A 22916-nucleotide genomic window follows, 5' to 3' on the forward strand; every position below is an offset into this window, starting at 1 on the left:
GCCAATGCCCGACGTCGTACAGCTATTCTAGCCATTTGTACTCGAATAACTACGGTGAACCACGAAACTATTGGGTATATGGGAATAAGTTTCCGCCCTTTTTTCGTTGAAAAGAAGCGTATAAACCATACCCATAACGTGTAAACGTTTTCCAACAGTAGATCGATCGACGTTTAATTCAATTGACAGTTCTTTAAATTTTCACGTGGATTTCCATCGAGTAATGCTGGCAAATCTGTATCTTCGAATTTTTTGGCACACCATCGCGATCTTTGTCCCTTACGTCGAAATCATGGGTTTTAAAGGGCGTTCGAATACTTTTGTGGACTAAACTAGAAAAGAAAACTAAACTTAAGGAAACGAGTGGACTACGTACCAGGAATAGCCACATTTCATTTGAAGTTTGTTTAATGTTTAATGGGTACACAGTTTAGCTGGGCATTCGCCAATTTAAAATTGTTCTTTAGTACACGAAGTAATAGAATTGTTAAGAGTACGAATTATTTAATAAAATGGAAATTGATTTAAGTTTCATTTGGAATTCAAACAGTGAAATAATTTTCTAAAAATTATTTGGCTGTTCGTGTCAACTAACATATGATTATTTCAAATGGCACGTAGCCAAATAGCACAGTATATTATCTTAACGATTATTTTTCAAATAATTTATTTCGGTGATATCCTAGCTTGTAGAAGTAGTGCGGGATATTTCGAATACGTATCAGTTTGTTTAAGTTGAATAAAAATCTGCAGCGACGCGCGATGAGCTGGTATTGCAAAAGCTGGCCAAAAAATTCATGTGTCCAATAGCCTTTTCAGTGGTTTTCGTTTTTCTTACAATTAGTAATTTTTAGTAATCATGTAAGAATATCGTCTCGTATTATTATTATCTTTACATCAAGCGAGTATATTCTAAATGCGTTCAATGTAGCTTTTTCTTATTTACAAAACGTTTTGTCTAATACTGAATAAAATCAAAATAATAAATAAATAAAATTTCTCTATTTTTTTTGTAGTCAAAATATAGTTTCAAGCGCAAAAAGGAGTGTCGATAATACTTCTGCTCGAGACTTATCTTGCAATCTGTCGGCGTTATTTAACCAGATTGATTATTGAGATGTGAATTTCATGAGGAGGAGGGAGGAGTGTCAAACACTCTCTTGATCTATCCGAGAAAATTGCATCTCCATTTCGTGATACAAGTTTATTATCAGACGTCAGTGATCACACGAGTCTACTACTTCACTTTGAACAGAATTGCAATCCAGCTTTGATACAATTTTTCAAAATACACTGATATCAGTCAGGATCCGAGAGCACCCAGTTTTTTCATGTTCTGCCACTCTACTGTTTATCTCTTGACATAAAATACAGGGTGTCCCAAAATTCGTGAACTTCCCGAAAAAGGGGGGGTTCCTGAGGCTATTTCAAGCGACATTTTCCTTTGCAAAAATGTTATCCACGGCTTTGTTTAGGAGTTATTAACGAAAAAACACGGACCAATCAGAGCGCGACCTAGACGCGAGTTGCCACAGTCGGCCCGGCACGCCAAATGTCTATTGGCCGACTGTGGCAACTCGCGTCTAGGTCGCGCTCTGATTGGTCCGTGTTTTTTCGTTAATAACTCCTAAACCAAGCCGCGGATAACATTTTTGCAAAGGAAACGGTTGCCTCAAATGATCTCAGGAACCTCCCATTTCCGGCTGTTGAAGGAATTTTGAACAAGTACCAGCGTGAAACAGTACCTACAAGAAATTGCATAAACTACTTCTCAATACTGTAATATAAATGAAAGATGTTGCGAACGTGTATTTGCGTTTATGTGTACCAGGTTTAAGAATAAAGTGAAATATTTGGGAATTTAGTGAAGTCTACCTTCGACTTGTAAGAGTTGCCATTGAAATCATGTGTAATTAATCAATAATTTATGCATAATAAACTATTTTAGATTTATATTAATTTTTATGAAATGTGTAATATTTAATAAAAATCCTTTTTTGTCGTTATTCTTGTTATTTTGCAATAACAGAAGTCTTGTTACGTCGGAACATTGTTGAATTATATTTTATTTAGCGGGGATACTCTGTCGTGGACTAAAGTCGTTGCGAGTCGAAATCGTTGTTGGCCAAAGTTATTGTCGGTGAAAACCGTGTCGATGGAACCTGTCTGAAACATGTCGATACCGAAGCCTTATTCTTCAGACGTTTCACGCGTCGGACAGTAAAAATTTTGAAATCGACTTTTTTCCAACTTTCTGGGCCACAGTCGTGTATGACTGTGCGATGTTCAAAAAGTTCTCGTCCCTTTAAAAGTGTCCGAATATTACTGTGATTCACTGTATGTAATAGAGGCTGGTACTTCAACCCTCCCGCGCGCTCTAAAATTCAGAATAAAATTCGATTTACCAAAATATACCGCGGTAGTTAACGTGTTGAACGGTTTACCATGAACGAACGGCGGTATCGTTCATCAAAAGTGTGTTAGCAGATTTTTACACGAGAAAGAACCGGAGGAAAATATCCTCCGATCGTGGGAATATCGAGATCCACTGTGTACGCTTTTATATTGTGTTATTCAATTTCGACAGCATACGTTTCATCCGCCACTTTTTCCCTCACAGTGTATAAAAATTGTGAAAGCCCTGGTAAACTCGAAAAAAACTCTGGTTTAGTGCTTCCAAAGGGAAATATAAATTTTGAATTTGTTTGGAAAGCGTGCGATTGAAAAAAAAAACAAATAGAGGAAAGCGAAGTTTGGAGTTGGTGAATGGCTAAGGACGGATACGGAAAAAGCGCGGAACGTTACGCACGGATATATCAGACTCTCGAAACGTTGCGAGATTACAAGGAAATCGTCGGCGGATCGTATAAATTTCGCGAATCCCGGCGCGGCGGTTTCGTTGTGGGTTTACAAGAACGACTAAGCCCGTGCGCGGCACGCGTGTCGACGCGACTTTCGCAACGCTGGAAATCAGGTTTTTATAGGAAAACCGAATTTCGAAAAAAACCGGGTTTCGCAGCCTGGTGCCGAAAAAAACTCTAAGTTAAACCGCTTTTCGGATGTTTACAAAAGGTAATAAAATATTTTTAGCTTTCAGTTCGGCTTTTTATAGGTTGGTCCGTAAGTTCGTGCGGTTTTTATTTTACGATGCATACACAGCCGATCCAAAGAGTATTTAGACCCTACAATCTTTGCTTCTCGAAAAATTGTACTTCAACTTACAGCAGTTGAACAACACAACAATATAAATACTACCGTGAATACATAGGGTGAACGTTATAAAGCGTTACAGACGAATATCTCCAAAAATATTGATTGTACGCAAAAATGTTTCAAATGGAAGTTGTTATTTCCACATATATATTCAGCTGATCATATTAGTTCAGACGTAAGAATTCAAGTCTACATGCAGTACAAACTATTTTCATTATTTTTCTTTATTAAGTTGATAATTCCTATTCAGTTCTTCAGTGCCAATAACTGGTACATGTTATGTGTCAGTAACTGTACCAAATGTGCCAATGACCGTACTATTTGTCTTACGATTGTTATTCGCCGTATATATTTTCTAATAAAAGATTTACGACTCGTAAAACTGTTTGTAACTCGTAAAACTCGTTGAAATATTTCAAAAAAAGATTAAAAGATTTTTACTATGACTTTGGCTTAGGGTGCCAATCATTGTACAGTTTACCCTATACGTTCATAAACAATTTTGCCGAGGTTTTCGGGATTCTGGCCGGCCGGTAGCGTGGTGTGGCGCGGCCGAGTCCCGCGGTGGCTAGATAATTGTTTCCTCATCGGGTCCATCCCCCCTCCATTAGCATTACAAAGAGATTCTCTGGCTCCCCTTGGGTCTCCGTGTTTTCCGCGTAACGTTATCCCGTCGTCGGAATAACACCCCATTGGACGGTGGTCCATCGATGCTTCCTGTCCGGTGATTGACACGCGGAAAATTACGAGTGACCGTCGCGTCGCGTCGGCCCGCGTGCCTGCGTCACTGCTAACAAATCCAATCCAAGCAGTCGCCGCGATTATTCGGGAATTAAGCGTGCTCAGAACTTGATGTTTCCAGGTGTCGTGATCGTGTCATCATGCCGGGCTTAACGAGGGAGCAGTTAACGTCTGGGTCGTTAGGGAACGCGGAATGCGAGTGGACGCTTCTCTCACGCCGCGTTGCGAATCCTCGAAACTGCCGCTGCGGCGATCGTTAGACCGGTTCGGTCTTCACTGAGAACAGTGCTTTACGGTACGCGTTCACTCTTGACACGCTCTCCATCTTCCTGATCGACAGGTAACGATGTATAAGGTGTCCCCCGCCGATTCCGGCCAACTACAGTCTGCCGCGAAACTGTACAATAGGGTGCACCTTATTTGTTGACCTTCGAATTTTTGTGTAGGGACACCCCTAGGACTGTGACATTGGCCAACAAAAATAATCTATGCAACATTATAAATCGATCGATCGAACAACGGGAAATCTGTCGCATCGAGCTTGAAAATGGTTTATTTTGGTTTATTATGGTTTATAATGACCGCGTCCATCTACAAAAAAACTACATACTAACATCAGATTAATGCCCCCTCGAAACCAAGCAATTTCCATCTCACGCATTATTTCCTAACACCAATAGCAGCCGAGTTATTCAGGTGACCTGTTTATAGTGCCCCACCCTGTATAGTAAAAAAATGTCTGTTCCTATTTGTGTCATTATAAGAGGCAGAACAGAGGCAGAACAGAGGCAAAACAATTCTTATAGCATTAAGGATTTAATGAAATTAATGTACCATAACAGCTTAGGCGACAAATAGTTCGTACATGCGCTAAGCGAGTCTAACAACTGGGTCAAGCTCTCTAATATAATTCTACTATTTCTATAGAACGTGGAAAGCGGTAGACAAAATTTTTGCATTTTTCAACAAAGCTTCACCGTTGTATAGTGAATTTTTAAACAGAAATGCACTGGTACGGTAGCGAAGAGCTACGAAACTGGTTCTTTCAAACCCAATAATTTTGTTATATGAATTGGTTACGCATGCCATTCGGATTGAACAAACATTTAAGTCAAATCATGACAAGGTTTATACTTACGGTAACAATGAAAATTTTCTTTGACGTTAATGCAATAAACGTTTCACCGCTACATTCTGGACATTGTTCTATATTTCTCATTACACCGTCCTCTCATTCGAAACGCGCATTTAAATATTATCCTTTAATTTGTTATATTGATTTTAAATTGTTATCAGGAAACTACATGAGAATACAGCAGTCTTCCCAAGTTACTGTTAAATGTCGCATGCGATTGTTTACTCTCAGACCACATATTTTTGCATTCATTTCAAATAATCTTCTTATCTTTCAACTACTAATTTATTACAATCTAATTTATAGCAACTGTCCTTCCTCAATTCTTGTCTTTCCACAATCATTTTATTCACCTTTTACCAGTCTTATTATTTAGTACGCAAATCATCGTCTCAATTTATGTGGTATCAGAAAATTGTGGTATTATTTTTATTTTATGTGGTATTATTTGTTAATACTTTATGTGGTATAAAAAATTTATTTGGTAATATTTTTTATTATTATTACTAAATAATAAGAGTGGTAAAAGGATAAATAAAACGATTAGAAAGTCCAGAATTGGGGATGGACAGTTATTATAAATTAGATTGAAATAAATTACTATAGTTGAAACATAAGAAGATTATTCGAAATGAACGCAAAAATATGTGGTAGCATAATATTCCGAGAATTTGTAACTTTTCCGTGACAATATCTATCTTCATCTTTTACAAGATTTCATATCTAACATTGCCTTTAATAGAACATTGTAAACATTCAGGTGAATTACCCTGTATAAACAAAATTCTAATTTTTGATTTCAGATTCGCCACCTCGCAAGGTACCCGTTCTACCGAAATAGCTATCGAGTTGATTCGAATAACTCGAACACCAGAAGAGTCGAGAAGTTAAACAGGAGTGCAATTCTGACTATGACTCAAAAGGACGAAGCTCTGGATGCATTCAGCGAATAGAACTCACCGAGCGAACGTTCAACTACCCCAATCTTGAAGAGTGCTTATGTTCTGCATTTAGAAGAGAGCGGACGGTATGGTTATCAAAAATTATTGGGAAATTTGGAGCAGGAGTGGTATTCGCTTACGCACCACCGTACACTAGTACACATCTGGCATACGCTAGGCCTGATCAATCTCACTGAATTTCGCCTAGCTGATACTGGCTAGCATTCATTGATCTTCGGTGCTACAGTCTACGAGTCCGCTAACTGTAAAGAATCCCCATCAACGTCCAAAGCAATCTGGCGTATAAAGGAACTTAATATCTGGTGATCTCGAAGACTTCTCCACCCGTTCGTTTCCAATCGTCGTTGAATTTTTAGCTGATTCTGGTTAGCATTCTTCTGGAGACTATAACCGTGAAGAATCCCAAACGACATTCGAATTAGCCAGTGTACCAAAACCGAGAAACTGAACACCGTGATCTTGAGGAGTGCTCGCTCGCCGTTCTCGGGGAGCTTAGAGGAAGATGAAGACCGACCGTGGTTACGCGAACGTGCTTCCTTAGAACTAAGTTCCCGTGGATATGGGCTACCCGCGAGTGGAGTCGGTGTGATTCCTTCCGGAGACGATCAGAACGACTTCTGTTCCGGAAACCAAGATTACGGAAGCATCGAGTGAAAGGGGCCGAGAAGGTGAAGAGAACACACACAGGGAGAGAGAGCGAGAGAGAGGATTGGCGAGTGGTCAGGAAAAGGTGAGTACGTGTCGATAACAATAATCGTAGGATAAATTAATGTTGGCAGGAGGAGAGGGTATGCGGAGGGATGGTCGCGCGGGACGAGCATTTATCAGCTCCTCGTACGCGATTCGATAATGCTGATTTACATATTTTCCGATAATGTCCCCGGCATATTTCGACGTGTGCCGCGAGCGCGAGCGCGCGCGCTCCCCGGCTGTAATCGCGTGTGTAATTCTTGTCCGTGGGTGCGCGCTCGCGTCAGCTTATAATGGCCGGGCTGGGGAGGGGAGGGGAGGGGTATTAACGAAAATCCGTCTTAAATCTCTTGTAAATTAAATCTTCGATGATGCTCCGCCGGTATCATCGTTATAGCGCCTGCCGCGTTTGATATCGATGCGCGTGATATAACCAGGCTAATTCGCTTTTCTCCGGGATAATAGGGGGGCTTTATCGAGGCCTGGAGTGTATCTTAAGTTTTGAAGCTCGCGTACATTATCGACATGTTCTACCATCGCGCGCGCCCGGCATTGGGGTAATTCACCCTTGTGGGATTTAATGACGCCCGGTACACCGTTCAAACTTAATTCTTATCTCTTTTAGTACTTTGTTCTGGGTGTGCCTCTCTCCCCCTCTTCTTCTTCCTCTCTACCTTTTTTTTCTTTATCGTTTCGACGAAGTTGCAACTTCGCGAAGTGTCTGGCAAGCTGATGTGCCGCTCCGGCATCTTTAAGGCTTTTTAACAGGTTCGCTGCTGAACCACCGTTCTGAAAAATCTTACGATGATTTAGTTCAGAGCCGGGTAACTTCTACCCCGCCGCGCCGCGCCGCGCCGTGGCTGCGCGATCCCCAACGAACTCGAGTCGTTCACAAGACTCTACTCGCAAAAAATAGCCCGCACCAATATCTGAAAAACCGTAAATTTTGTATTACGTCATTATTGTAGCGATAATATTTTTAGTCTTTTAATTAACGCATAATGAACGTCCATTGATATATGGCCTGGCTTATTATAACTTCAATCATTTTGGTCAATATAACTTCCACTATTCGATCTCTGTGAAGCACCAAAATTGCAATAAAATGTTTTGTATTTAATGAATTTATTGGAAACAGTAGACAATAGTAACTCTCAAATGTTATTCGAATTAAGTGTTATATGATATATAATTTTCCGAAACCACAATGGAAGTTAACTTAAATTATTGAATTCAATGGAATAAGAGTGCTAATTATTTTATGCATATAAAACAGATTCTAGTTGAATAACTGCTGCAGAGACAAAGGGGGCCCATTTAGTTCGTTCAAATGAAATGGCATATTAATATCTTTTGTTCATATAACTTTTGTCGAGCTGAATTTCATTTACTTAAAATATTTATTGTTGTTCCTCGTAGCTACAAATTTATTACGTTGAATGCTTTGGAACCGTCTAGCGAAAATTATTTGAAACGCGGATTCATTAAATGAAAATTTCGCTAACACGTCTATACATATAAAGATCTATCATTTATTGCAAGCAATAGTAGCAACGCTTCCATTAAACTATTCCCTTCCAAATGTGTTGACTGCATTTGCGATAAAAATAGCAATATTCTGGTGAATAAACGTTAAGGTGCACGATAAACGAGCGACCGAATATCATTAAACCAGGAGCTATAATAGGGTATTTGAGTACAGGTGGGAGAAAATTTAAGGGGTGGTTCTCCATGATAATGTAAGACGAAAATGAAGAATAAGAAACTTGAAATTTCGACTTCGTTATTTAGTTATTAACAATTAAAAATCCGCCTTTTTCTCAGAATTCAACACGGAAAAGAAATGCTCCGTATTTACATACGTTTCGTTATAAACGGTGTCAGTAGAGGAACGAATAGTTATTTTGACGAGAATATCAAGGACATTCGAGCAATTGTAATTCTAATTAAAATCTGGCAGTGAATTAACAGTAAATCAACTCGAAGTCAGTGCGGATTGCCACGAGCGAACAGATGCGCCAATAGCTCGCCTCAAAGGCCGTAAATCTCTATTCAACGGGCGGCGCGGTAATCGGTGAATGTTTTTGTTTGCGATCGGGCAATCGAATAAATCGGCGTCAACGTTAACATTTGGGACCATTTATGTTAATTACGCCGCTTCATCGAGGACCACGTATTACAGTGAAATCGCTGGTGCACCTGCGCCTGTAATCGCTCGACAGAACAGACGCTAGACCCACGAAAAAGGAAGACCGTCGAAGAACGACAATACGCCACCATTACGGGATAATTTATCATTTAAAAGTGGCTTGTTTTTGCACAGCATCCTCGGCAAGCTGCGACAGCCCCGTAATTAACTTTCTTACGTGAAGACCTCTTGACCCGCTTCTATCTTACGCGAAGCCAGGTCTCGTCTTATGTTAGCTTAAACGCATCCCTTAAAAAGCTGTTTCGTCCCCCAATTCCAATATATTAATTACCTTTAAATGTTTTCGGCGCAACGGTTCGATCGTTTATTACGAATTATAAAGCAACTTTGCTAATTGTCAAACAGAATCAACGTTTCGATCCCAGTTTGGATCTTTTTCAAGATTCATAATTCGTAATAAACGATCGATCCGTTGCGCCGAAAACATTTAAAAATTTATTATCAGCAAATACCATCGATAGAAGAAACATATGTTAATTATCTTCGCAAATCTTTCGGAAGAACAATTACACTTACCAGCGTAACGAAACCGGCATCCGCAAGTTCCGCCATTTTTTCTGTGTTCTTTCTTATATTGTAGTTTTGTAGTAAGTTAGGATTTCATCTTTCGTTAACCGCGTATTTCAGAGCTGTGAATTTTGGACAATTTATAAGGTCAAAAATGGTCAAGTGACTATTTCCTCTGCGAGAGAAAATATTCTCCACGGCTTCGTTAAGGAGTTATCATAGAAAAATACGGGCCAATCACAGCGCGACTACTGGCAGTTCGCGCTGACAATGAGCCAGGCGTTGGCATTGGCCGAGCTGGAATCTGTACTCTGTAGCCGCGCTCTGATTGGTCCGTGTTTCTCGTTTACTAATCCGAACTTTTATATTGAAATCAAGTTTGGATCAACGGTATATGCATTATAGAAATCATGAATTAAATCCTGGAGTAGGTAAATAGTATAATTTAAAATTGTCGAACAAAATTTGTTGTTAATAAAACGGTCCACGTATTCAATCATCAATAATCCGAACTTTTCTATTGAAATTAATTCTCAATCATTTAGTATTCGATTAATCACCGATATTTGATGAATCACGGTCGCGAGAGGCGCGGCAATTTCATCCGTTGGTCTTTAAATTAATTTCTAGATTCGCTCGAGCCAGAATGTGACGATGTTAATGGGCGGTATTAATTCGCACATTGAACTGTGTTTGTCCGTGAGTAAATAATTTGGGAAAGACTAATTTTCGTTTAATTTGATTTATCTTTTTGTTGTCTGTTTTGTATATTTGTTGTGATTTAAAAGCAAAACTGATTTAAATGTCGGCTTTAGTATTTTTAGATGTTGAGAAAGAAAAATTTATATACAGGATTCATTAATTTTCTACATGAAAATATTGATTTCCATCACCAAAAGTTTAAAAATAGTTGTAAAATCATATTTCAGATGTTGAACCCGTTTTTAATCTTACATGTGCTTACAAGTAATTCAACACATTTAATAAATGCATTAATGACTTCTCTTTATAATTAGGTTTCATGTTTCGTTCATTAATTACTGCATTGTAAGCTTCAATTATTTAAAGTAATATGAAATGTGATGCTACTCGTCGAAGAACTTAATATACTTAATATTTATATGTATATTATATGTTATGTGTGTTATTGCACTTCTAAATTATTCTTCAAATTATTTTCCAAATATTATTGTTAATACTCCTAATACAATATTACACTGTCAACGAAGAACACTCAGCTCGCAATTACTCCGAGCAATCGCTTTGTCATTAAATACAGTTTTGTCATTTTATTTTGTACAAAAATAGTGAAGCCGATCTAAAATTAAAACGTTTATTGAGAAAATTAAGCAAACTGTCGCAAACAAGTGTTAAAGCAAGCTTTGAAAGGGGTGATATAAAAAACATATCCAATGTTATTATTAGACCGCGGATGTTTATGTAGTTATATAGTACAATGCACCTTTTACGTCACAGTAAAACAAGTATCAAAATAACCTTACGTACATACATAGAATGATTATACGCGAACAAATGAAAATTGTACGAGCATACGCAGTCTAGTTATTATATTTTTCGAGTAATACTAATAGTATTTAAACATCTACAAACTTCTATACAGGGTGGAGCAATAACTATAGTTATTGTATTGTCTGTATTATATGTCCACTGTCCACTTTGAATATTGCCGTTATTTCTAATAATATGAAAAAGTGTTATATACAAAACTTACACGGTATAGAGGGGGCATATTGTGACACACACATTTTCTGCGTGGGTAAGAATTATATCTTGTCAAATTTCCAACAATTTCGTTGCGTTTTTATATACCTCCAGAACATCCTTAAAATTCCTTTTACACGCGTGCCACCTACTAAACTAATTCTTCTAAATTCTTGAAAAATCTCAAGTCATTTAGTTCACTCGTTGTCAGAAAAGTTACATAATTTTAAATGATGCACGGAGATATTGTCGACGGATTATTAATAAATATATCATATATATAAACATAATGATATCTTCTTAAAGAACTCCGGAGTTCTTGGCTGCGATGGGTTGAGGCCAGAATAAAATTTCCTGATAAGGAGGAGGTAAGAGTGTAAATGCGATTGACAGTGTTGGTTCGCATCGATATAAGTACGCACCGTTATTACGAGCGGTCTGAGGGAACGGTACAGCAACAGGAAAGCGAGCGGGCGGTTACACAAGCGCAAACTCTAATGTCGCAAGACGCTTATTGTCGAAGTAGGTTCTCTAATATTCGCGGTATTAGACGTCAGAGAGTTCCGGGGAGAAAACCAATGGGTACGGGAGCTTTCAGAGTAGCCTTATCGCGAATAGTTTGAAACGATAGCAGTTCCATTAAGTAGACGTTCTGCCGCCGCGCCCCGCCGCGCCGCGCCGCGACCCTCGCCCGCGCTTTACAGCCGCTGCTTTCCCTTACACACAGGCTACCACAGACACACACCAACACAACGGGAATTTCTCCGAGGTGCATCCATCGTGCAATATGAGCTGCTCAGGCTCCCGTTCACGAATGCACAATTTCTGAACCGCTATCTGAGACTGAGTAGTGCCGTCGAAACGTAAAACACAGTCGACGATGGAACAAAATGTCTCCGCGGAAATTACGCCGCGTTAGAAACTTATCTCGACCGGCACAACCACCGGCGAAACTGTTTTTTCCAGACTCATTCTTCAAAGTACCGAAGAAACTCGTCTGCGCGAACAAACTCCCGAGACTGCACCAGCGCGGATTAGCAGCGACATTATAGGCCGTACTTGTGCGAGATTCAAAAAGTGACTTGTACTCCTTATAAGGATTATAAGTAACCGAAAATTTTTTCTCTTGTTGGTATATGTTATCGTTGAGAGAAATTCATTTCGATCACTTAGAACCAGACTTGCGGATTTCATGCATTTATGACAAAAATCGGTGGATGTAATTTGATACATTGAGACAATTTAACAACGCCCATGTGTTATTCTCGATTTATGAAAATTGTTGAAAATAGAAAGAAAGTTTTATATGGCTTCTGTGTCTTGCAATTGATGAAGACAATTTTTATTTCGCATTAAGATCCGCAGTTCACTTAGAACAGTTATCAATGAGAGAAACTTATTTCGACCGCGCTCATAACAGTTATCGAGGAGGATCCAATTTTCTGAACGCTAATAACTGTTATTTGTAACCAAATTTTTATTCATTTTGTTCTTCAAATTTTTCTCTTTATATTTTTTGTGTACATTATCTTAAATTTCAATAATAATCAACATTCTACTAATGATTTTTATCGAAGAAAATTTTCGAATAACTGTTACAAGAGTTCTAAGCTTCGAATTATGTTGCAAGTGATTCGAATATGTTTGTCGTAAATATTGAATCGAAGCGATTCGAAGTGATTCAGATCCCATCACCAGTTAGGAGACGTTATTCTATTTCAAATGATTGAATTACTGTACCCAGCACCCGACAGATGCACTATGAACCAACAAGGAATTGCATATTAGGATATCTCGACAGTGCCAAGCATCTCTCTCGCAGACACCGTGGACCTAAATCTTTAATATTAGAGCCTGTAACGCAGACCCAGGATTGTACGCATCGAACTTTGCGAGGTCTCTGGCTCTCCGTTCCGCTGTCCCGAGTTTTCTGCTCCGCTCGTTGAATTATGTACAACACCGGATCCCGGAGTTTCAGATTTCGGATTTAGAATTTCTCGCCTGAAATCTCAAGTTTGTACTCTGTCCGAGACGCCGTGCCGCGCCGTAACTCGGATTTAAGGCCCCTTACACAGCGGAATCTGAATTTTGAGCGGTTAGATCTTACGTTTACGCAGATGCTATTTTTTTTTCGCGGTGCGAGGCATCGCAAAAACTTCTCCCCGTCGCGTCGTTTCATCATTGTAAAGATCTTTTTACGGTTCACCGCTGACGACGGGCCTCGTAACTCGGCAAATCCGGGGACTAGCTGTTTTGTCGGCACCCTGTTTCCCTGGACGACGCGACGGGAGAAAAAACGAAAGGCGTCCAGCGTGTACGGTGATCAGAAGCACGGGAACCGGAGGTCGAGGATCGCTTTCAATCCGGAGGAAAGATTCACGGGATCCTTATCTCCGGCGCAACCTTCGAGTACCAGCCTCTCGCGATCGAACTTCTATCGTTCGTGGTAAATCCGGGACACTCGTCGGATTGGGAAAACAGTCAATATTTCGAGAAAATGTCAATATGGCACTTCGACCATATATGTACATTGTTAACGGAGTGTAGATTTTCCGTCGCAGCTACGTGGTCGCAGAGGAACAGCACGGAATAGTTAAATACATGTTCCGACGAACGTTTGAAGAGACATCAAACAGTAGATTGAGGCACGTTCGTTTTCTGTAAGACTCGAAATCCCCGGCCCCTGTTCAGCGTTACTCGTGTCACTAGACGTCACCTCTGGTGGAAGTACTTAGGAGAACTTTCCCGACCCACCATTACCTGCTAATTTTAATCGTCGGAACTGAACCGCGGTTGACAATCGATTATTCAAATTACATGCTCAATTTGAATGTTAAAACCGAGGAATGACTCAGTAACAGTGAGCGCGGGCGAGCGTAAAAAGTAGGAGTGGACTTGAACGTTATCGTTGCTTTTTATTGGATTATAACTGACCGACACTGAATAGCTAAAAGCAATTTAAATTATACTTCACGGACTTTAATCGCGTCTCGCTGTTCGGTCCAATTTATCCACGCTTTCGACTCGACAGCGTGCACGATAAGTGGAGCACAAGTATATGTGGCCCATCGATACCAGTGAAACAAATAACCGTATGATCATGCATGTGAAACAAGCCTGCAGGTACAAATTGTTAGGAACAATTATCGGGACCGGGGAAATAAAGATGCGTAATATACGACTCTTTTTCCGTTAATTACCAAACAAGTTGTTCCAATTTTGTGTGACTTTTATTATGCCCTGAAAAGAATTTGTACCGCTGAATGGCAGGGCAGAACAAGACCAGGGGATTCGTAAGGGTGGATTTATAGCGGAGCAGCGAGGTGAGCTGTGCGGTGAAAAAAAAGAAAAACAAAGAAAACACATATGTGCTTTTTCATTAGTATGTGTCGAAATGTTGTCACGAATGTTGGTTTCTTTTCACCGCGCCGCTATCATCGATGCTCGCAGCTCCATTATAAATCCACCCTAAAACAGCTTTTCGGATGAATGAAGTGTATTTATATTTATATCTCGTTAACGAAACGGATGAGATCGATGGCTCTCGTCAGACTATAATATCATTCCGTAACGTTAACCAAAAATGGCGACGGCGCGGCGCACGGCGTACGTGTTATCCATTCATTAGAAAATGCGCTGCCTGGCGGAACATTGGGAGAGGGTCAAGCGTACTTGAAAAAAGGATTACGTTCCAATTTGTTTCATGTTCCCGCTCGTTACATTAAATGTCCGCGGTAGTCCCGGTAAAAGAGGCAGGTGTTGAACGATCCATTAACCAGTCCGGGTAATTGTGTTTTAAGCACGGCCTCGTTGCCGTGTTATTTAGCGTGGAGTCTTAATATAAATCGAATCGTTTTGCGACTGGCGGAAAAATTGATAGAGTTCCCGCTTCGTATAATTTTTTAATATCGGCCGGTAATGTGTTCGAGATAATTAGCTGAAAAGTCAGTGGTCCATCGCCTGTCGGCGGGAAATTCATTATACGCCATTTCAAAACTTGCTTCCGAATTACGGAAAACGCGAATCCCTTCATCAATCTAAAACCGTTCCTCGTTTTAGTAAAATAACATTCTCATAGCTGAACACTTCATACACTTGAGAACGATATTAATAATAATATAATAATATAGTAATATTAATTTAGCAATTAATGTACTAATATTAATATAATAATTAATATAATAATATTAATAAGATATAGCAATACAATAATAGTAAAATATGACTAATATTATAGTATAATTTTATCGGTTTACAGTGTCTCGCGTCAAATAACTGATATCTTACACAAAAATATAAATATTCAATTCAGTTATTTATTGAATAATTATAGTAATAATATTAGTTCAATAGAAATCGATACTACTTCCCCTACCTATCCACTTACTTTTGTGCCAGACTGTACCTCATTAGCGATTCAGTCTAATTTGTAACTAATTTCTGCATCAAAACAAGCCAAGTTTAACCGTTGAATTCCTATTCATTACCACCACCCCCCTCCCCACCCTTCACCTTATTACCTTCAGTCACGAATTATTTAAGACAGTTGTAGTTTCTGAGCAGTTAGTCTTAGGAGAGTGTTCTTAATGATCTGTGTACCCCTACTTATTAATAGATTTCAACACTTCATACACGTTGTCGGGAACAAATATGGGAAATTAATGTACTTTTTGAAAATAATGTCAGATAAAAGTATCTACTACAAGAGTCTAAACACACAAGAATATTTGGGGAATATTGAGGAATATACAGGATGAATCACGAATCGTGATCAGTAGAGATTACTCTGTTATTAGCTATTTAATCGAAAATGTTTTATTATAATTAAGAAAGTAATTTGTTTCCTAACTCGATGACCAGGAGTAAGGGACTGTACATTATCGACTCTCGGAGCATCTGTTGCCCAGGCATGTCTTATAGTTTTGTCATGGGGCGATGCGCGATGCGCGCGATAGTAGGGGCGCCAGGATGGAGCGAGACCGTATTCTTTGTCTAGCCATCATCTGAATGACGAACAGTACGGGGGGGGGGGGTTACCATGACTCTCTTTCTCTCTATCGAAGGTTGTCTTACAATCCGTCCCCTCTTTTAACAAGTTCCTCCGCTTCCGGGAATTTTTCTCATCGGTTCCGCGCTCGCCGGGTCTTCTCTCGCTCTCTCCAGTTTGCGACCTCGAGCACGTGGGGAGCGGCACGAGTTAGCTCTCCTTGAATCGAGTTCATTTACTATGATAATAGGTGCAGGAAAATTGAGTTGCCTGGATCAAAATGTCCCTGGAAATTGGCAAAATTATTTCTATGATTATCTACGTCTTCAGCGAACAGGAATGGAAGGTAGTCTGCTTGTCCGAGCTGTGACGGATCTTTAACTCCGACTGCTCGGTTTGACAAGCTCTTGTTGGCTCGACTCCACTTGATTCGATGTGTCACTATTACCTAACGAGTTACTAGAGACGCGCTCTATTCCGCCATACAGTCGTGTTAAAAACCATACAACGTGCTATGTTTCTTTTATTGTGACGGCTGACGAAAGTGGGCATTTTTAAGAGTGGCTGCAATCCAAAATGGTGGGAAGTGCTTAATATTAAACGTGCAATATTAGAAATAAACCTGTCAGATGTCATATTTGCATAGAGGGTGTCGCAAAAACGTACTTCCTTGCAAAGGTTAATTCCTGAGATCATTTGTGAAGAAACTTTCCCTTTGCGAAAACGTTCTCCGTGACTTTGTTAAGGACTTATTAACGAAAAACCGCGGACCAATCAGAGCGCGGCTGCAGCAGACGGATTCCGGCTCGGCCAATGCCAAGGTCTGACTCTGCGCGCGTCGCGCCAGTAGCTGTGCCCTGATTGGCGCGGCGAACATTTTCGCGAAGGAAAAAGTTACTGCAAATGACCTCAGGGTTAACCCCTTTGAAGGAAGTACAACATCTTGGGACATTCTGTATAGTACCGCAAGATAGAGTGTTAAACTAAACCAAAGTGTGTGTGTGGTGAACGTGATTAGTGTATTTTAAGCGGTTAGTAATTACTCTGTTACATGAAGAGTTACATAGCAGAAGTCTCCTCGTCCTTATTCCAATGAAAGAAAATTAACGTTGTACCTAAGCTTGGGCATGGACAAGGAATGTGAAATTTTCGGGAAAAATACGCCGGTATCTGTGGCAATCAAACAGTATCGCTATTTGCATGAATCGCAGACCCTGTCCAGTTCGAACCTTTTAATATTTCGGTGCCAAACATCGTACCGCGTTTCCTGTGCGGCGATAAACAAATACCTCGGTCGCATCGCTTTTTAATGAGAGAAGTCTTTTGATTACGAAATTAAAAAGAGCATCGTTTAGCAAATGAAAACACGAGCCACGGCGCGGCGCGGCGGCGGCTGCCGATTTTACCAGATACATCGAAAGGTCTCTCTTGTTTAATACTCGTAACAAAAAAGGGAAAGTAGAACAAGTCAATATAGTCGCTCGTCAAACGAGTAGACCAAGTCAATAACGAGGTATCAGGCAACTAGAACAAGTCAATAGTGATTTCGAATACAGTCGAACTCTAACAAATAGAACCTCCTACTAATTTAGCAATTTGTATTTAACAATGTAACATATACGAGGCTTACTATACTATGTACACACCGCCTTGCACTGTTTTTGTGCGTATGGCTCAGTTGACTAAACTAAAATATTGATATTCAATGCAAATGTATCTGGGAAGATATAAATATTCATAAAAGTTAATGGAACAAAGTGTGATCGGACATGCATTTATAAAATGCAACTGCGAAAAATACTTTACCAATTCTATTTAATGTTTAATGCCAGCAGAAACTGGAATGATTTTTCATTGCTTTTTGCCTTAATCGATTTGAGTTTAATCGATTGTTGTATCTCATAGATAAATTAAACGTTATCAAATTCTTGTTAGTGTCTTCATAATTTTGTTGAAAATCCGCTGTCTAGTCATAACTGCACGCAGCGAGAGATCGAATTATTATAATCTATTTAGAAGTGTACCGTAACACACATTTTGCGCTGTTGTAGTAAAATAATATTCTGAAAGACAGGCTTCTCTAAAGACAGCTGACATACATACATAAAAACAGCTATTTTTGTGTAATTTTGCCATCTATATTCGTAATCATTGTGCTCACTGTGAACTCCTCAGTCTACTCATAACGAGGATGATGTTATGCTGCGTCTTGTAGCATAATCACCGAGTGATTTATGTTAAAACCGTTTTGCGTTCATTTATAGTTACACAAGGTTTACGGAACCTGCCAAAATGACGGGTTCTAATATTCTCAATTGGTGATCATTAAGATTGTCAAGATGCTTGCCTGAGGAATTATTTGCCAAATTTATTTCTTGGGGTACATAGGGTAAAGTGCCCAAATATGCACCACGTTTTGTTGATGTTTTTTAGTGGGTATGGGCCGGTACATTTTTGGATACCGTTTCGAGTCCCACACTTTCCCCCCGACCGTCGACTTCAGGGGGGATGTCAGTGCGTACATGTATTTTTTCCCCAGTGTCCTTAAACTATAAAAAAAAGGACCTACGTAAACCTAGTAGTTAAGATTATAGAGTAAGGGTGTTAGGTTCGCGCGAGGTTTCTCCACGGGACTAGGAAGGCAAGGAGGAGCGTTCGTTCGGAAGTTGGTTGTTCTATAGGTGAAATCTCGCTGTTCCCGTGATTTATGGGGTTCATGAATGTCTCAGTAGTCAGTTGATTCGATGGAGACAGGTTCGGGAAGCCTTCGAGTAAGCTCGCGAGCTCGTCGGTGCTCGCCGCGCCGCGCCGTGCTGTTCCGACGTCCAATTAGGGTCGCTGATTCGACGCGGAACAGGGAGAAAGGCGATAGAAATAAAGACCGGCTAGACGGGGAGGCATCGTGATGAAAGTTTAAGGCTGAGTTTAAGCTCAGAAAGATCATGGCCGACTTTGCCAGCCAGCGTAACTTCGACGAACCGATCGCGTCGGGTCGGCTCGGCTCGGCTCGGCGCGACGCGAACGGCAACAGAACTGATTTCTCGTTTGTGTTACTCGCGCGGCGGATCGCGACGCGGAATAAATTGATTCATCACGCGCCAGCTGCGGTGTAATAACGAGGAAATTGTAGAAGTCTCGGCACGTTACGGGATCCCGGCTATATTTATGCCCGGCCCATAAATAAACCAACAAACGTGAGGTCGGGGGGCCACTTAGCGCTGAAACCGACCAAATAAACACTAAACGGTATCGAAACGTTGTTTATTATTCGCCCTCCCCCACGCCAGTGCAATCTGACATGTCGTTACTTGACGCGCGGCTACGAGTTCAGCAAATCTGGAGATTCCTGTACTGTTTCACCACGCTTTGCCTGACTGAAGCGTTTTATGTATTAGGTTGGCGCATATGAAATGTCGGATTTTGAAATGAATGTTATTGCCGATTTCTGTAATGCCTCGTACAGACTGAACACTTCGACGAACCGCGCATTTCGGCGCGCCGAACGGCGAACGGAACGGATTTGTTTCCAGAATTTCTTGCAAACAACTATGGGAGCTGCAGCATTTCGGCGCGCCGAACGGTGCCACGAACATCAGCTCTGGGAACGACGGCGCGCATCTCGGCGCGTACGAACGCGAACGGGTAGCACTTGCAAATCTGTTTGATGGCATATTCTAAACAATTCATAATATAAAGAATAAATAACAAGAAATAGAAAGAAATTTATAAACAAAGACATCGGTGATTTAAATTATTTTATTAACCGTTACGACAATCCCTTACGTCAGAGACGAAATGCGTCACGTGGTCGGGTGGTAGCGTGGTAGAAGGAGAAGGTAGAGTGGGGACACACAAGTGTTAATCTGGCGAGTCTTATGGTAGGGGAGTCAGAGCGGAGAGTGCGAGAACGTAAATACTTTGCCTGACCATCATCTGGGGGATGGACAGTACACAGGTCTTTCATTTGCCGCGTGGCTCTGCAGCAGCCGAAAGTTGTGAAGTCTGAGAAGCGGGAAGCCGAAAAACGAACATCCCGGAAGCCGACAGAGTAAAATTTTTATTCCGCGAGCCGTGAAAGTCAACACAGCCGGGGAGGAAGAGCGAAGTGGAAAGGCGAGAAGTTGAAACAAGACGCACATAAAGCGAGAAACGGCTGCGCTAGATTCACTTCCTTCTCCTCTCTCTCTCTTTCTCTCTCTCTCTCTCTTTCCCTGTGAACTACCCGGGAAAACACGTTTCGACAGGGAAAGGTGAAAAGAGGCAAGAGAGAAACGAAAAGAAGCGTCTCGTCCACGCGTACTTATGGATGCCGGGAATATCTGGAAATCCTAACAACGTTAAAGGAGAAGAAATCAGAAGTAGATTGGAAGGACGAGTTAGAGGATGCTTCTTCCTCGATCCTCTTCCTCTGTTCGGGGAAAAGGACGAACACTCGAGAAAGAGTCGAGAGGCAAACCCCTTGATGAAAGAAAATAATCGAGAGGGTGCAATGGAAATGGGAAATCCTGCTTCTCTCTGTGTATCCACCGTATCTATCGACCGAATTTACAGGAAACTGATCGGGAACCGAACAAGAGCTCAACCAGCTTCGACCCGAGAAAGCTACACACGCTGGAAAAAATATTTACGCACCGATTAACCTCCCAGCTATTTATTTTCTTTTTAGTCACCCATATTCTTCCCATATAATTACGAGTCAAGGTCGCGATCGCTTTGTCTCCCAGTGGACCCGAAGCTTCGCAATTCATCGTTCATTTTATTCCAAGATTTTTTCCCATGATAGGCGAGTCACTGAAACTGCATTTTTTCTCGAAAATGGTGTACAGGGCGTAACAATATTTATGGACATGTCAAATTTTTTATTGTTGCGCCGTAATTCATTCATCGAGAGAATGAAACGTCTCTCTAGAACGAACCACGGGTTTCAAGTTGACCGTTTTCTTAAAAAACTTCTAAATGTCTAGAGGTTGTTCCAGAATGGTATCATATAAACGTGGAGGAGGTAATTCTACATGAGAAAATAAATTGAAAATTCTTTTCGTTTGACGCAAAGCGTTAACAGATTCGTTGCCAGCGTTCGTCATAACACATTCATAATTCCAGCGTTCTATTAAATACAACTCGTTCTCTTGAAAACCGGGAAATCATCACAGAAAAACTAGAAATCCTGCGAATATAATACCACGTGTCACAATTGTAAATAATGGCATGCACAACGTTAATTTGATTTGCTTGACGTCAAATGGAAAATCGTGGTCGTTGCGCATATGTGGCGCTGGCAGCGAATGTATTACGCGCTTATGAAACCCCAATTGACGTTTATTACAGCTACATTTGTTGTGCAAACAATAAGCTTAACAATGCAGAATAAGGAACGCGTAACGTGATTTGACAACCTAACTTAAGAGTAACTTTTATATGTTGTTAAAGAGCACCTACATATGCTGGGGTTGCAGTCTTTTAAAAATTTATAAATACAATGCACAATAACACTTCTGGCTTTTCCCGAAAAGTAGAGAGATCGCTTTCCCTAAATAAGAAACCGAAAACATAAAATTCATGCGAGCTCATTGATATTTAACAAAATCCCAAACTGTTTCGGTTCATATTTTTGGTTTATTTATATTATTTTGCATACATATGTACATGTAACTGCATATGCACATTCTTCGAAACTGACTGTGTTTTCGCATCACGATATGTAAACAAAGTTTTATCTCGCGTTCAACCGGACCAAAATTTATATTGCAATAAATTCCCGACTACATATAGCGTCAGATCAACTAAAAGGTGTCGTAAATAAACAAAAGTGTACATTGATATATTACGATGACAAATTTTACCATACACGGTGCAAATTATGAATGATAGTTACAGATGTCAACAGCATGCCGTGAAATACATAATAATAGACAACATAGTGAGAATGTTTGAAATGTAAGATTACATTTTTTGTAAAAGCTAAGATATAAAGTATGTATTAATCACATTTTGTATGCATGAATTACATAGTATGAACCTTATTCGTGTTGTTGTTTTGTCAATACTTAATTATCAATTAATAATAATACTTTTTTATGAATTCGCGAAGAATGGGCTACGAACCAATTTATACACCTAATAAATAATAGTAATTTGTTTCCGGCTTGAAATAGTTGAACAATTGATCGCAAATGTAGCTTCGTCTTAACAAAAGTTTCAATCATAACGACCCGTACATGATTTCCCGTTGCAATTTGCGAAATCTGTTCGCGTTCACGCGTAGCAATTTGTAGAATTCGACGGAAGACTTTCGCGATCGATCTATCAACGTGATTCTATCGGGGTGGTTGTATGCCGAGTGTGATGAAACGCTGTTCTCATGATTTTTCAATATGATACGATACGGAACTAGATTGACGCTCGGAATACTGTATAATAGAGTTAAATGTTGTCGATCGGCCCATTTGGAACGCACAGTTTTAGCGAAACGAAAAAGCTTCACTAAATAATGTTTCTCTTCATTTGCTCGGTATTTCTCTGTTCAAGGTCATTCTAAATTCGAGACATAGTGCTCACGGCATAAAAAATAGACATAGAGACTCAAAAATAGATACGATAGTGATTAGATATGAAGTATTAAACTTGAATATAAAGTATTAAATGAAAAATAGATAGGGATCATATATAAAATGTTAAACAAGAAATATATGTATAGTAAGCGAATATAAAATATTAAATGAACAATGTAATGCACGGTAATTAAATATA

The 22916-nt window shown here is 40.0% G+C and overlaps 1 protein-coding gene and 1 long non-coding RNA gene across 6 annotated transcripts in view; one reads left to right on the forward strand and one right to left on the reverse strand.

Annotated features, from left to right (window-relative positions):
- LOC143207550 (uncharacterized) overlaps positions 1-22916 on the reverse strand; it is a 165347-nt gene that overhangs the window by 18893 nt on the left and 123538 nt on the right. The window lies entirely within an intron of this gene.
- Positions 1-22916, forward strand: part of LOC143207543 (opioid-binding protein/cell adhesion molecule) — a 374124-nt gene that overhangs the window by 4118 nt on the left and 347090 nt on the right. For 4 of the 5 annotated variants that reach the window (XM_076421174.1, XM_076421165.1, XM_076421166.1 and 1 more), the window contains exon 2: positions 5893-6781. The gene's annotated coding sequence lies outside the window, so the exon portion shown is untranslated. Of the gene's footprint in view, positions 1-1679; positions 4250-5892; positions 6782-22916 lie in introns of those variants that run through there. The other variant, XM_076421169.1, reaches the window with a different exon arrangement.

The sequence above is a fragment of the Lasioglossum baleicum genome, chromosome 3 (genome assembly GCF_051020765.1).
Source record: "Lasioglossum baleicum chromosome 3, iyLasBale1, whole genome shotgun sequence".
NCBI classification, from domain to species: domain Eukaryota; kingdom Metazoa; phylum Arthropoda; class Insecta; order Hymenoptera; family Halictidae; genus Lasioglossum; species Lasioglossum baleicum.